The 12,599-nt window shown below is 49.7% G+C and overlaps 1 protein-coding gene across 2 annotated transcripts in view; it reads left to right on the forward strand.

The window, feature by feature from the left end:
* zmiz2 (zinc finger, MIZ-type containing 2) overlaps positions 1-12,599 on the forward strand; it is a 43,958-nt gene that overhangs the window by 1,091 nt on the left and 30,268 nt on the right. The gene's annotated exons all lie outside the window — the stretch shown is intronic.

A 12,599-nucleotide genomic window follows, 5' to 3' on the forward strand; every position in this document is an offset into this window, starting at 1 on the left:
GCCCAGCGAGTGTGGCTAATGTATGATAGTAATCAATCATGGATGTTCTGCTTCAGTGTATTCCTGCCGCATTTCTTTTTATGTTCGCTTACTCAATTCACGCTAAGTGCGATTTAGACTCGGCGAAAGTGTGTCACGGTTTGTCATGTGCTCTTCTCACTCCAATGCACAGATGCTTAACTAGGTATCTCGTTTGAAATGACCCTGGTTTAAAATGAGCCCTTCCACCTCTTCTTTTCACCGCGGTGTGTTTAAGATGGGTAAAACCGCCATATATCATGTAGCACGGAAAGCAATACGTTGTTTGGATACTTTTTCTTTTTGGATAAGTTTTACTAGAATTTTACTACTGTGCAATGCTGGAACATAATTTTGCATGACCTTACCGCAGTCCTGTTCAGTATGGTAGTTTTTCCAGACGTTCTCCTGAGCTGCCTATTATATACAAGCTTTTTTATACGAGTAGCCTACGTTTAATAGACTTTTTTCAGGGTTTGCAGTCTTAATTTATGAAAAACGTTCATAAAATAAGGCATTCTTCCCATAAATAGTGACGTGAGCAAGTTTCTGGATCATCTGTCGCGACATTATTAAAGCTGCAACAGTTTTAGAAGTCTTGGGAAATTTTGTTATCGAACTTGTGTAGGACAACTGACTTCTAACGTATTTAATAAATAGTTTGAGGTCTGACTTTAATATTCTCAGATCTTAAATCCTAATTAAAATTTGTTTAAGTAACACTGTGGAAGTTTACACTTTCGCTGTAAATAATACGGACAAACGTGGTCCGCATAAACAAAACTTTGTTTTATAAGACGAACGTTCGTAGCTGCACAGAAAAAAAACCAAAACATTTTCTGATACAAGTGTGGAAGGCCTACCAACACGCCAGTGCTTCAAGTGCCTTTGATTCACCAAATTTATGTAGCTCCTTCCCCTGCCTATAGAGGGCAGAGCCATCTCTTCAGACTCGTTTTAAAGCTTATGTAAGACTGAAAGTTACTATTGCCCCTCATTTGAGTTTTTCAACCAAATTTGGTGAATTGTCACAGGATTTACACAAGCTTGTGGGATTGAACTCCACCTTTTATGGTCAGCAAACACCTTTTAAATTTCAGTTGCAATTATGAGATACACCTTTCCTTAGCAGAACGTAATATTTGTGTTTCCATAGTCACTGTTAAGTAAGTACGACTTTGGTTTGGCAGTCTGGCCAAGTGGACTGACGTTTTGGCAATACAACATAGCAGTATTCTTTTGGTTTCATTATCTGTTGCGTCACGCTGACTTTGGGTTGTGAAATTGGCCCGGCAGCACTTGGTGAGTTGCAACTTGAGTCTGTCCAAGTCTCACAAGCTCTTCCAGAAAGCGCTTGACTCACACTGGCTAAGCTGAACGTCAGGCTGTGTCACCCACAGTGACACAGCCTGACCTCCTACCCACAGTGACAAAGACATTCTGAAACGATTTCTTTTCTGTAAGCATTTGCCATGAATTTTGAATGCACAAAAAATAGGCTAATCATTCTGTAATGGAAAGTAACACAATAAATCTATAGATAGCCTTGACACTTAATCAGTTGACCGAGTAGCCATGGAAGAATAAACTACAGCTGTTACGCTTCCCTCTGTCCTTGTAACCGCACTTGCTGCTGCACATCCGCTTGTTTGAAGTGGCTGATTTAGTCCATTTGCTCTAGCTGACTACAAGGCTCTCTGTCAGGTTAACTGATAGAGGCCACCTTCTCCGGTGGAAGATCAATGAATTATTGATGCCAGTTTTGTGGTGTCTTCGGCTAAATATTGCTCCTGGGGAGTGCAGCTGTGTTTGGTTGCTGAGAGATACATTCACAAAGTGAGCCTGTGTGACGTATGCTTCACCCCCCCCCCCCCCCCCCCCCCCCCCACACACACACACACACACACTCACTTAATTTATTTGTGAGAGGGGAGAACTGATACACACATCCCCTATTTTTTCTATGTATTTGGAAAATTTGCCTTTTTTTTTACCAAACTACACCTCCATGTCCCAACTGTTTTGCTAAACCATGCAAGATGGAACCCGCTGTGAGTGTAGCCAGTGTTTTGGGTTGAGTACACAGGGCCAAGTGAGTATGCTGCCACATACATCAAGCCATGTTGTGGCTAATAAGATGGTAAAAAGTATTTGCCAACCCCAAAATGAAGTGGCTAGAGGCCCTGTGCAGGCCTATAGTAATTTGGGATGGACTAGTGCTGCTGTCCCGTACGTTTTTCTTTTCACTTATGATGCTTAATATATTTCTGCTGAAATTCTGAAGCCGAAAAAGGATGTCGCACACAGCTCACCACCACATAATGGCCACAGAGCAGCGACACTGTCGTCTGTGAATTCCCTCCTCACAGAAAGTCTTTAGTGTTTCACACTTTCATCTCCGAGAGCCATAAAACCTTACTGCCTTGACTCGCTTTGTCTCGTCTTACTGGTCTGCAAGGGTCTTAAGGCCTGTGGAATGCGCCATTTGGTGTGTCTTGTACAAAGATCTCAAACTTCATTCCTGGGGGGGGCTACAGTGCCTGTGGGTTTTTGTGATTTCCTGTCAATCTGGTGCCAATACAGACTTCACAAACAAGGTGTGTGGACTCTTTAGCCAATCAATGACTTAAATGAAGCACTTAAATGCAGAACCGGTTATAAAGCCTGGCTTGTGAGAGGAGCCCCTGGGACACAGAGGAGCTGATCTGGGATCAGCTGGACTCAAATGAGCAGTCCCCAACGGAGGCGTTAAGCTGGGAGAGAGTTAAGCTGATCCGGGGTCAGGCGGGAGGGGCGCACAGCCCCAGCAGAGGCGTGCCGAGCTGATCTGGGATCGCCCCGAGGAGAGCGGGTGGGTGGGACGCCGTGGGGAGAACGAGCGGCCTCTCTCTGCCTCCGACGCGCGCCACCCTGGCCGAATGTGCCGCCTCCGGCCAGCTGCTCCGCGCCCGCGGGCTTTGTATACGTGCAGACCGCAGTGCCAGCAGTGCCAGCAGTGCCAGCAGTGCTCAGCTCCACATGTGCGCCACTTGAAGGAACGCGTGAATATCTACACGCCCGCTCGCATCGGGGTTTCACAGTCTCGTCCGTACAGCGCACTCTAGATATTTTTACTTTATTCCTTTTTAAAACTTTTAGATGATGTATAATGATTACCTTTTGTGACCACACCCCCCACCCACGTGTTAAATTCTCGTGTTTTTAAATGATTCAGTCAGTGAAGCATTGTTTTAGCCAATGAACAGATTGAAAAGATGTTTTGTCAGTCACGTTTATAGCCATTACATGAAAGTGTACTTGTAGGATTTGGATACTGCGTGTGAGCTGTTTTGATAGGCTTATATTTAGTACAGGGAAGTAGAATATCATGATGCGTGTCGCGATATGCGTCCTATCTCGTTACGCATCTGACTGTGAGCGCTGTCTCCTGATCCGTACGGTCCGGGGCGGTGGACTTGGACACTGGTCAGACGCCAGCACTTCACTGTTTGTTCACAAGAGGCCTTGAACACGGGGGCAGGAATCGCACCTTTAAGTGGATTTGCGCTGTCAGTGTTCGGTCTGACACAGCGTAGGAGTTTAATGGCAGAGCCGGCGGGGGAGCACGCACCTGAAGTTTTTGGTGAAATTCAGGCCTGCCGGAGGAAGGAGGAGGAGCGCTTACAGGGTTTTGGTTTTATAGCTATATTTTTCTGTAAAATAATTACTGGATCAGATTACAGCTGACTCAGCGGGGGGGGAGAGCCGCAGGAACTGCGCTGTAGATCTTAGCGGGGGCGACCGGCTGCGTAGCGGGGGAGACGTGTCGTAAAAGGAGCACTTCCACGCCGCCTGGGCTGCGATCGCAGGGGGTGGGGCAACCAGGGGCCTGCAGCTATTTAACTGAGCGCTGTGGAGATCATCAGCTGCTCTGCCTGTAATCTGCCCCGGTCATAGCGGACTGGCCCTGCTTTGCCTTGGTGAAACAGATGGGTAGGGTGGGTTGGCTCTTGTTAAGCGATTTGTACTTTGCGATGGATTTATGTTTTTGATGGGTTAAGTGTGGGCGGAGGCCCGTGGGGGGGATCCTACCCCTCTTCCCTCCCCCCAGCCCCCCTCCCTGCTCCTCAGCACCCCTCCCTGCTCCTCAGCACCCCTCCCCGCTCCTCAGCACCCCTCCCTGCTCCCTGCTCCTCAGTCCCCCTCCTTGCTTCCCAGCCCCACCTCCCTGCTCCTCAGCCCCCATTCCCGCTCCTCAGCCCCGCTCCCCAGCCCCCCTTCTCGTTCCCCAGATCCCTTCCCCGTTCCTCAGCCCCCCATCCCCACTCTCTGGCCCCTCTCCTCGTTCCCCAGCCCCCCTCCCCATCCTGCTGGTGAGCTCTCCCTAGGGCCGGGTTTGCAGGATGCATGTTTGACAGAATCTGGGCAGCTGCAGCTGTGGTTGACGGTTGGGCCGTTTTGAGGCAGCGAGGTGATGCCATCACACCTTGTGGCTTTTTCCTCAATGAAAATGTTGAGCAGCAGTAAACGTCTCCACGCCAGCCAGCCTCAGCTTTCAGCTGCCACCACAACTACACACCCGGGGAGCGAGGTGGCAAAACGTCAGGCCAGACAGTAGAGCGTACGAGTTCCAGAAACGGTCGAATGTGGGGATTCCAGAGACAGAATGTAAGGTTTCCAAAAACAGTAGAATGTAAGGGTTCCAGAACCAGTAGAATGTAAGGGTTCCAGAAACAGTAGAATGTAAAGGTTCCAGAAACAACAAATGTCAGAGTTACAGTAATAGTAGAGTGGAAAGTTTCCAGAGGCAGTAGAGCGTAAGGGTTCTAGAAATTCACAGGTTCCAGATAGAGCATAATGTAAGGGCTTATGAATACATAAGGTCCCAGAACAGTCGTGTATACGGGTCCAGAGAGAGTTGTCAGGACCCATGTGAACATGAGGAAGAATGCTGATCTGGCACTGTATCTGCTGCCCACCCACCGTGCCGCACGCTTCTGAGCTCCTGCTGCATCAGTCCGTCATGCGTCAGAACGCAGAAGAGGCACAGCGTGCTACATGCGTGCAGTAAGATTTTAATCACCAATCTTTGTGAATGGATCAATTGGATGAGAGCGAGTTGTTTTGTGGTAGCTTTTTTGTGGTAGCTGTGCTTTTCCAAAGAGGAATCATTATCGTGAACAAAGAGCCTGAGGAAAAACTTGCGTTCCTAGGCAAAGAGTAGAGAGAGCTGAATTTGTTTTTTGTTTTTTTTGTCAGGGGTAAGTGATGATTGAGAGGTCCATCCTGGTTTTTACAAACCCACACAGCTGCTGGTTCCCCTGGGAGATGGGGAAAGGCGGGGGTGTTTGGGTTTGGTGTGGTGGGGGGGGGGTCTTGGCGGTGGGACTGAGGTGCAGATGGGCTCGGTGTCTGCGAGGTTGGAGGGGTCTGGGGTGGGGTTGGGGTTTGGGCTGTGTGAGTTTGCCCTCATGCCAGTGGGAGTGGAGAGTGCGCCGGCTGTGTGTGCTGATTGCTGCTCTTTGTTTCCCCAGCGTGAGGACCTGGGCCTGACTGTAACGGCCCTCATTTCACTCTGCCCTTCTGTACAGCAGGCTCCTTCTCTCACCCTCTCTCTCCTTCCTTTGCCTTTCTTCTGTATTCCTCCTTTCTCTCTGTCTGCTTTCTCCTTCCATTCTCTCTCCCCTTTCCTTCTCTCTTGCCCACCCCCCCCCCTTACTCTTGCCCTCTCTCTCTCTCCTCTACCCTCCCCCCCCCCCTCCTAATTGCTCTCAAGGTGGCTGTGGCCTCGGGGTTGTCTGTGTTGGCGGTACGCGGGCAGGGTAGAGCGCCTGGCCTGAGCTGTCAGTGCGGGGGGGGTCGGGGGGGGGGGGGGGGGGGGGGTCTTGTCATGTTAGGACCTGGCTCTGCAGCTGTGGAGCCTGTGGGCGGGGGTTTGTCTGCTGTGGGAGGGGCTTCGGGAAGATTCCCCTGTGGAAATATTAGCCCTAGGTCTGCCGTAGCGTTCCTCAAAAGCCCCATTTATGGCTCTTTGGACCTTCGCCCCCGGCCTTCCCCTGCACGGTTCTGTTGAGCAGTGAGCCGTGGTGTGTGTGTGTGTGTGTGTGCAAGCGTGTGTGTGTGTGTGTGTGTGTGTGAGCGAGTGAGTGAGCGAGCGTGTCAGACCACACACAGACATACAGGCCAAAGGTATTAGGCCACCTGTGGTTTAAAAAAAAAAAACCTTACGTAGAGAGGAATACAGTTAATATATGCACATATTTATTTAATAACAAACCAAAACGCTACAGTCCAATGGTATTAGGCTACCTGTGCTTTTAAAACTTAAGGTAGATAAGATTTCTGTCAGTTTAAGTACCTCTCCACCTCCCTCTCAGCCCTGAACCTCCCACTTTGCAAAATGATTAAATAGACTTCCAATAATTTGTGTAATTGTAATTAAAGCCAAAGGAGGCTAGTTTGTGGAAAGTTGTGTATAAGGTTATTTTTAAGTAAAACTAATCTTTTTGTGTTATTGTTGGGAGAAATTGGAAGAAAAAAAGTACTAGTTTATTCAATAAATATGGATAAATTAATGGAATTCTTTTCTACCTAAAATAAAAAAAAACCCACTGGTGGCCTAATACTTTTGGCCTGTACAATACACACAGACGGACAGACACATTCACACACACACACACACACACACACACACACACTAAGCAGGCCATGTAGTTGACTTATCTGTAAAGGAAGTCTTCTCCAGTGGCTCCGCCCACCTACCTCTGGTGTCTTCTGCATGTTTACCACCCCACTGCCGGCTTCTCCCAAACATGGCCTCTCTTTCTACCCTGCCACCTCATTGTAGGTTTCTCTCTCTCTCTCTCTCTCTCTCTCTCTCTCTCTCTCTCTCTCTTTCTCTGTGTGTCTGTGCTGATGACTTGGTTCATGATTTATTTGTTATTGTTTTATCTTGCCTCCTACACACTCATGTTAATATGCGCACTGAGGCCACTCAATTCATTCACCAGCGTGATGACACACAGAAGGGTGCTTGTGATAATTACAGTGAGGATGATGATGGTGATGACGGCGTTGAATGAAATTCAGTTGTGCTCCCACCGCTGTGGCACCCCGAGCTCCCCCTGCTCATCACGGGACGGGGCACGAGCCAGCCGCTCCCCCTCGGGCGGACGGAAGATGCGCATCCGCGTTAGCATCCCTGCTCAAGCCTGGTGGCACTGGAGGTCTCGCGTTTCTGAAATCCCCCCCACCAGGTGAATCCTTGTTTCTGTGCTTTTTCTGTATATTAATTAGTCTTCTCAGCGGTGTCGCCCCTGTGCTGCTTGTTGTGGATGCCTGTGTATTATTCTGACTGACTCGGCGAAACGTCAGAAAGTGAGCGATCCCTTTAAGCTCCCCTTTAATGCCCCAGGACTGCCTCTCCCCTCCCTCCCCCTCTCTCGCTCCTACCTGTAGCACCCCAGAGGCGAGAGCGCTCCTCTCTCCAGAGCTGGCAGGACGCCCTGTCCTGGGACGGCAGGGGCTTTTTTGGGGACAGAGAGGGCGTCTGGGGACGGGGGCCGGGTGCGTTCCCCACAAGGCCGGGACGAACGGCCGCTTCCCCCCCAAATTACTGACAGAAAGAGGGGAGGGGGGCTGCAGACCTGGAGGATGTGGAACACATGCACACACACACACTTACTCACACACATGCATGCACACACACACACTCACTCACACACATGCACACACACACGCACACACACACACACTCACTGCTCCCAGATCAAATTTACAGTCAGTACAGAAGGTTGAGGTACAGTGTTATAAATTTAGATTCACTGGAGTGATTCTTCAATGCAAGCTTTTTTTCTGTGTCCATAGACTAGAAATAAACATCAGCAACATCTGTCTGCACCTGAACTCAGAAGAGGTCACCATTAATGTTTCCAGATGCTGGCTATAAATGCACACGGGATCCCTATGTGTATGTAAGGACATTGCACACAACTGTGGTGTGATTATTTGCTATTGAGAAGAGAGGCTGTGGAGTAAGCTGTGTTTCCCCCAGCAGCAGGATGCCATTAGCGACATTGCTGGGCTCTCTCCCTGACGGGGCAGCTGTGTCTCCTGGCTTTAGGTCCTGTGGGAGCCCTGGCCTCCCCTCTTATCCAGTAATCAGATTTAGCGGGATGAGCGTCTTTCTGTGCCGGGCGCTGGGTCACTGTCGGAGGAGCGCGGCGGCTACGGCGTAGCGATCGCTGAGCCTCTTAGCGAGGCTTCCGCCAACGTGTCATTTCAGCTGGGTGTAGAAATATAAGTATATAAGTATATATGCGCTGTTTTTTTTTGAAGGGTATCTTCCTCTTCGCCCCCAGCTGTGTCGTGTGACTTTCACGTGTGCGATTGGCCAGATCGGTTCCATTTCTACCGTAATGGGGAAGGAGTCCATTAGGAACCTTGTAGGTCAGCCCACCAGTGGAACCACACGCAGAACGACTCACGGGGTGTTGTTTTTGCGCGGGAGTGCGACGTGAAAGCCGCGGTCGTCCATTGCGAACGCACAGTGGCGGTGGTCCTCAAACGCTAACGCCACCACGTGAGCGTAGCGTTATTCTGGGGCAGGAACAACCCCACTGCGCCGGGCTCCACGCACCTTCGTTTTAGGAGACATGTCACAGGACGCTGCTGGCTGTGAGACGCTGATTGGTTGGCTGGCGGGTATGGCGGTAAAGAGGCCCCTGTTAGCGCCTTGTGTGTGGGAGGGCAGAGGTCACGCGCAGACGTTTGAGTTCTGCTCCAGAGTGGGGAGGGGTCAGTGTACTTGTTTTGGCAGTTTGTTTCGGCTAATGAAGAACAAGTTTGAGACATTTCTTGGCTAGGCAGGTGCCCTTGTAATGCGTACCTGGAGCTGTTAGCGTTTTTACATCATGCTAGCTCTATCACACTCATACAGTAGCTTGTTTACTGAAGCCTGAAGCAAAATTCAAGCTCATGGTGTCACATTTAGGATTTGCATCTGCAACCTCCCGGTGGCCTAAGTTCAGGCTCTGGCCACACTGACCAAGTGCTTAGAATGCCAGCACGTGTGGACCTATCATTTAGGCGCCTCTCATTGGTGGGTAAATACAGGTATAGGGGTTCAGTACGGGTAGGCAGTCTTTCCCCACCCTGTAGTGTGTGTGTGTGTGTGTGTGAGCACTGGTGAGAAGGAAAATTTGCTAATGCTAAGTCATGGTGAGTCTGGGGTCAGGTTCTCTTTCTGCCAAAAGAACAAAGCAGTGAGGGTCATCAATAAACATGTGAGTGTGTGTCTGAGTGTGAGTCTGTGAGTGTGTGCATGTGTGTGTGTCTGTGTCTGAGTGTGAGTGTGAGTGTGTGTCTGAGTGTGTGTCTGTGAGTGTGAGTGTGAGTGTGTGTCTGAGTGTGTGTCTGAGTGTGTGTCTGAGTGTGTGTCTGTGAGTGTGTCTGTGTCTGAGTGTGAGTGTGTGTCGGTGAGTGTGCGCATATGTGTGTGAGTGTGTCTGTGTCTGCATGTGTGTGAGTGTGTGTCGGTGAGTGTGCGTGTCTGTGTGACTGCGTTTGTACACACTTGCTCTTTCATATTAAACTCCAGTCAGCCCTGGCTCTGTGGGCTTCTCATTGTGACATAAGCGCATTCTGCCCTGCATATGCACCGGTGACGGAGCAGGCCCCTCCCCTTCCTTGTGTGTGTCATATGTTTATGTGGCCTGTCCTCCCTTTCTTGGAAACGGTTACATAAACCTTTCACCACACCATTGGCCAGTCAGGCCCGGCAGCGGGCATCCCGATAATGGGAGCTGCCGACGCCAGCGCTGGTGCCAGCTCCGGTGCGAGCCGCGTGGGTCAGCGCGTCGGCGTCTGGGGTGGCGGGGCGTGTCTGGCTGGGTTGGGGGCGCTCTTCCCACCGGCAGCCGTCGGACGGCCGATCAGTCTGCCTAACCTGACCTTCGCTGGAGAGTGAGTGAGAGAGGGGGGAGAAAGAGGAGAGGGAGAGTGAGGATGAGAGGGAGTAGGGGAAACTGGGAGAGAGAGAGCGAGAGAGAGAGGGAGAGGCATGCCCTTGTGTGCCAGCTGAGTCACGTTGCAGCTGTGGGAATTGGGGGAGCTCTGAGCTGTAGAAGGCAGACAGGTTCATCAGCTGAGGCCCTTGGAGTGAACGAGCCCCCTGCTGTAACTCTCTCATTGAGACTGAACACCCTGCTGTAACTCTCTCATTGAGACTGAACACCCTGCTGTAACTCTCTCATTGAGACTGAGCCCCCTGCTGTAACTCTCTCATTGAGACTGAACACCCTGCTGTAACTCTCTCACTGAGACTGAACACCCTGCTGTAACTCTCTCATTGAGACTGAACACCCTGCTGTAACTCTCTCATTGAGACTGAACACCCTGCTGTAACTCTCTCACTGAGACTGAACACCCTGCTGTAACTCTCTCATTGAGACTGAACACCCTGCTGTAACTCTCTCATTGAGACTGAACACCCTGCTGTAACTCTGTCATTGAGACTGAACACCCTGCTGTAACTCTGTCATTGAGACTGAACACCCTGCTGTAACTCTCTCATTGAGACTGAACACCCTGCTGTAACTCTCTCATTGAGACTGAACACCCTGCTGTAACTCTCTCATTGAGACTGAACACCCTGCTGTAACTCTCTCATTGAGACTGAACACCCTGCTGTAACTCTCTCATTGAGACTGAACACCCTGCTGTAGCTCTCTCATTGAGACTGAACACCCTGCTGTAACTCTCTCATTGAGACTGAACACCCTGCTGTAACTCTCTCATTGAGACTGAACACCCTGCTGTAACTCTATCATTGAGACTGAACACCCTGCTGTAACTCTCTCATTGAGACTGAACACCCTGCTGTAACTCTCTCATTGAGACTGAACACCCTGCTGTAACTCTCTCATTGAGACTGAACACCCTGCTGTAACTCTATCATTGAGACTGAACACCCTGCTGTAACTCTCTCATTGAGACTGAACACCCTGCTGTAACTCTCTCATTGAGACTGAACACCCTGCTGTAACTCTCTCATTGAGACTGAACACCCTGCTGTAACTCTCTCATTGAGACTGAACACCCTGCTGTAACTCTCTCATTGAGACTGAACACCCTGCTGTAACTCTCTCATTGAGACTGAACACCCTGCTGTAACACTCTCATTGAGACTGAACACCCTGCTGTAACTCTCTCATTGAGACTGAACACCCTGCTGTAACTCTCTCATTGAGACTGAACACCCTGCTGTAACTCTCTCATTGAGACTGAACACCCTGCTGTAACTCTCTCATTGAGACTGAACACCCTGCTGTAACTCTCTCATTGAGACTGAACACCCTGCTGTAACTCTCTCATTGAGACTGAACACCCTGCTGTAACTCTCTCATTGAGACTGAACACCCTGCTGTAACTCTCTCATTGAGACTGAACACCCTGCTGTAACTCTCTCATTGAGACTGAACACCCTGCTGTAGCTCTCTCATTGAGACTGAACACCCTGCTGTAACTCTGTCATTGAGACTGAACACCCTGCTGTAACTCTCTCATTGAGACTGAACACCCTGCTGTAACTCTCTCATTGAGACTGAACACCCTGCTGTAACTCTCTCATTGAGACTGAACACCCTGCTGTAACTCTCTCATTGAGACTGAACACCCTGCTGTAACTCTCTCATTGAGACTGAACACCCTGCTGTAGCTCTCTCATTGAGACTGAACACCCTGCTGTAACTCTCTCATTGAGACTGAACACCCTGCTGTAACTCTCTCATTGAGACTGAACACCCTGCTGTAACTCTCTCATTGAGACTGAGCACCCTGCTGTAGCTCTCTCATTGAGACTGAACACCCTGCTGTAACTCTCTCATTGAGACTGAACACCCTGCTGTAACTCTCTCATTGAGACTGAACACCCTGCTGTAACTCTCTCATTGAGACTGAACACCCTGCTGTAACTCTCTCATTGAGACTGAACACTCTGCTGTAACTCTCTCATTGAGACTGAACACCCTGCTGTAGCTCTCTCATTGAGACTGAACACCCTGCTGTAACTCTCTCATTGAGACTGAACACCCTGCTGTAACTCTCTCATTGAGACTGAACACCCTGCTGTAACTCTCTCATTGAGACTGAACACTCTGCTGTAACTCTCTCATTGAGACTGAACACCCTGCTGTAGCTCTCTCATTGAGACTGAACACCCTGCTGTAACTCTCTCATTGAGACTGAACACTCTGCTGTAACTCTCTCAGTGAGACTGAACACTCTGCTGTAACTCTCTCATTGAGACTGAACACCCTGCTGTAACTCTCTCATTGAGACTGAACACCCTGCTGTAACTCTCTCATTGAGACTGGACACTCTGCTGTAACTCCTTAGCTCCAGATCAGCCCTCAGTGGCTCATACACTCATAACTCTGATCCTCTGTGACCTGCCTGACTTCCTGTCCCAGCTGACCTCTTGATCTTTGGTGTGCCATATTATTTTGTTTTGCTTTTTTAAAAATATTACGCGCGTTTGGTAATGGTGGGGTTGTGGTGGTGATAGGGCTGAAAATGACACATTAAATGCAGATGACCTCTGT

The sequence above is a fragment of the Anguilla anguilla genome, chromosome 14, assembly GCF_013347855.1.
Source record: "Anguilla anguilla isolate fAngAng1 chromosome 14, fAngAng1.pri, whole genome shotgun sequence".
Lineage (NCBI taxonomy): Eukaryota > Metazoa > Chordata > Actinopteri > Anguilliformes > Anguillidae > Anguilla > Anguilla anguilla.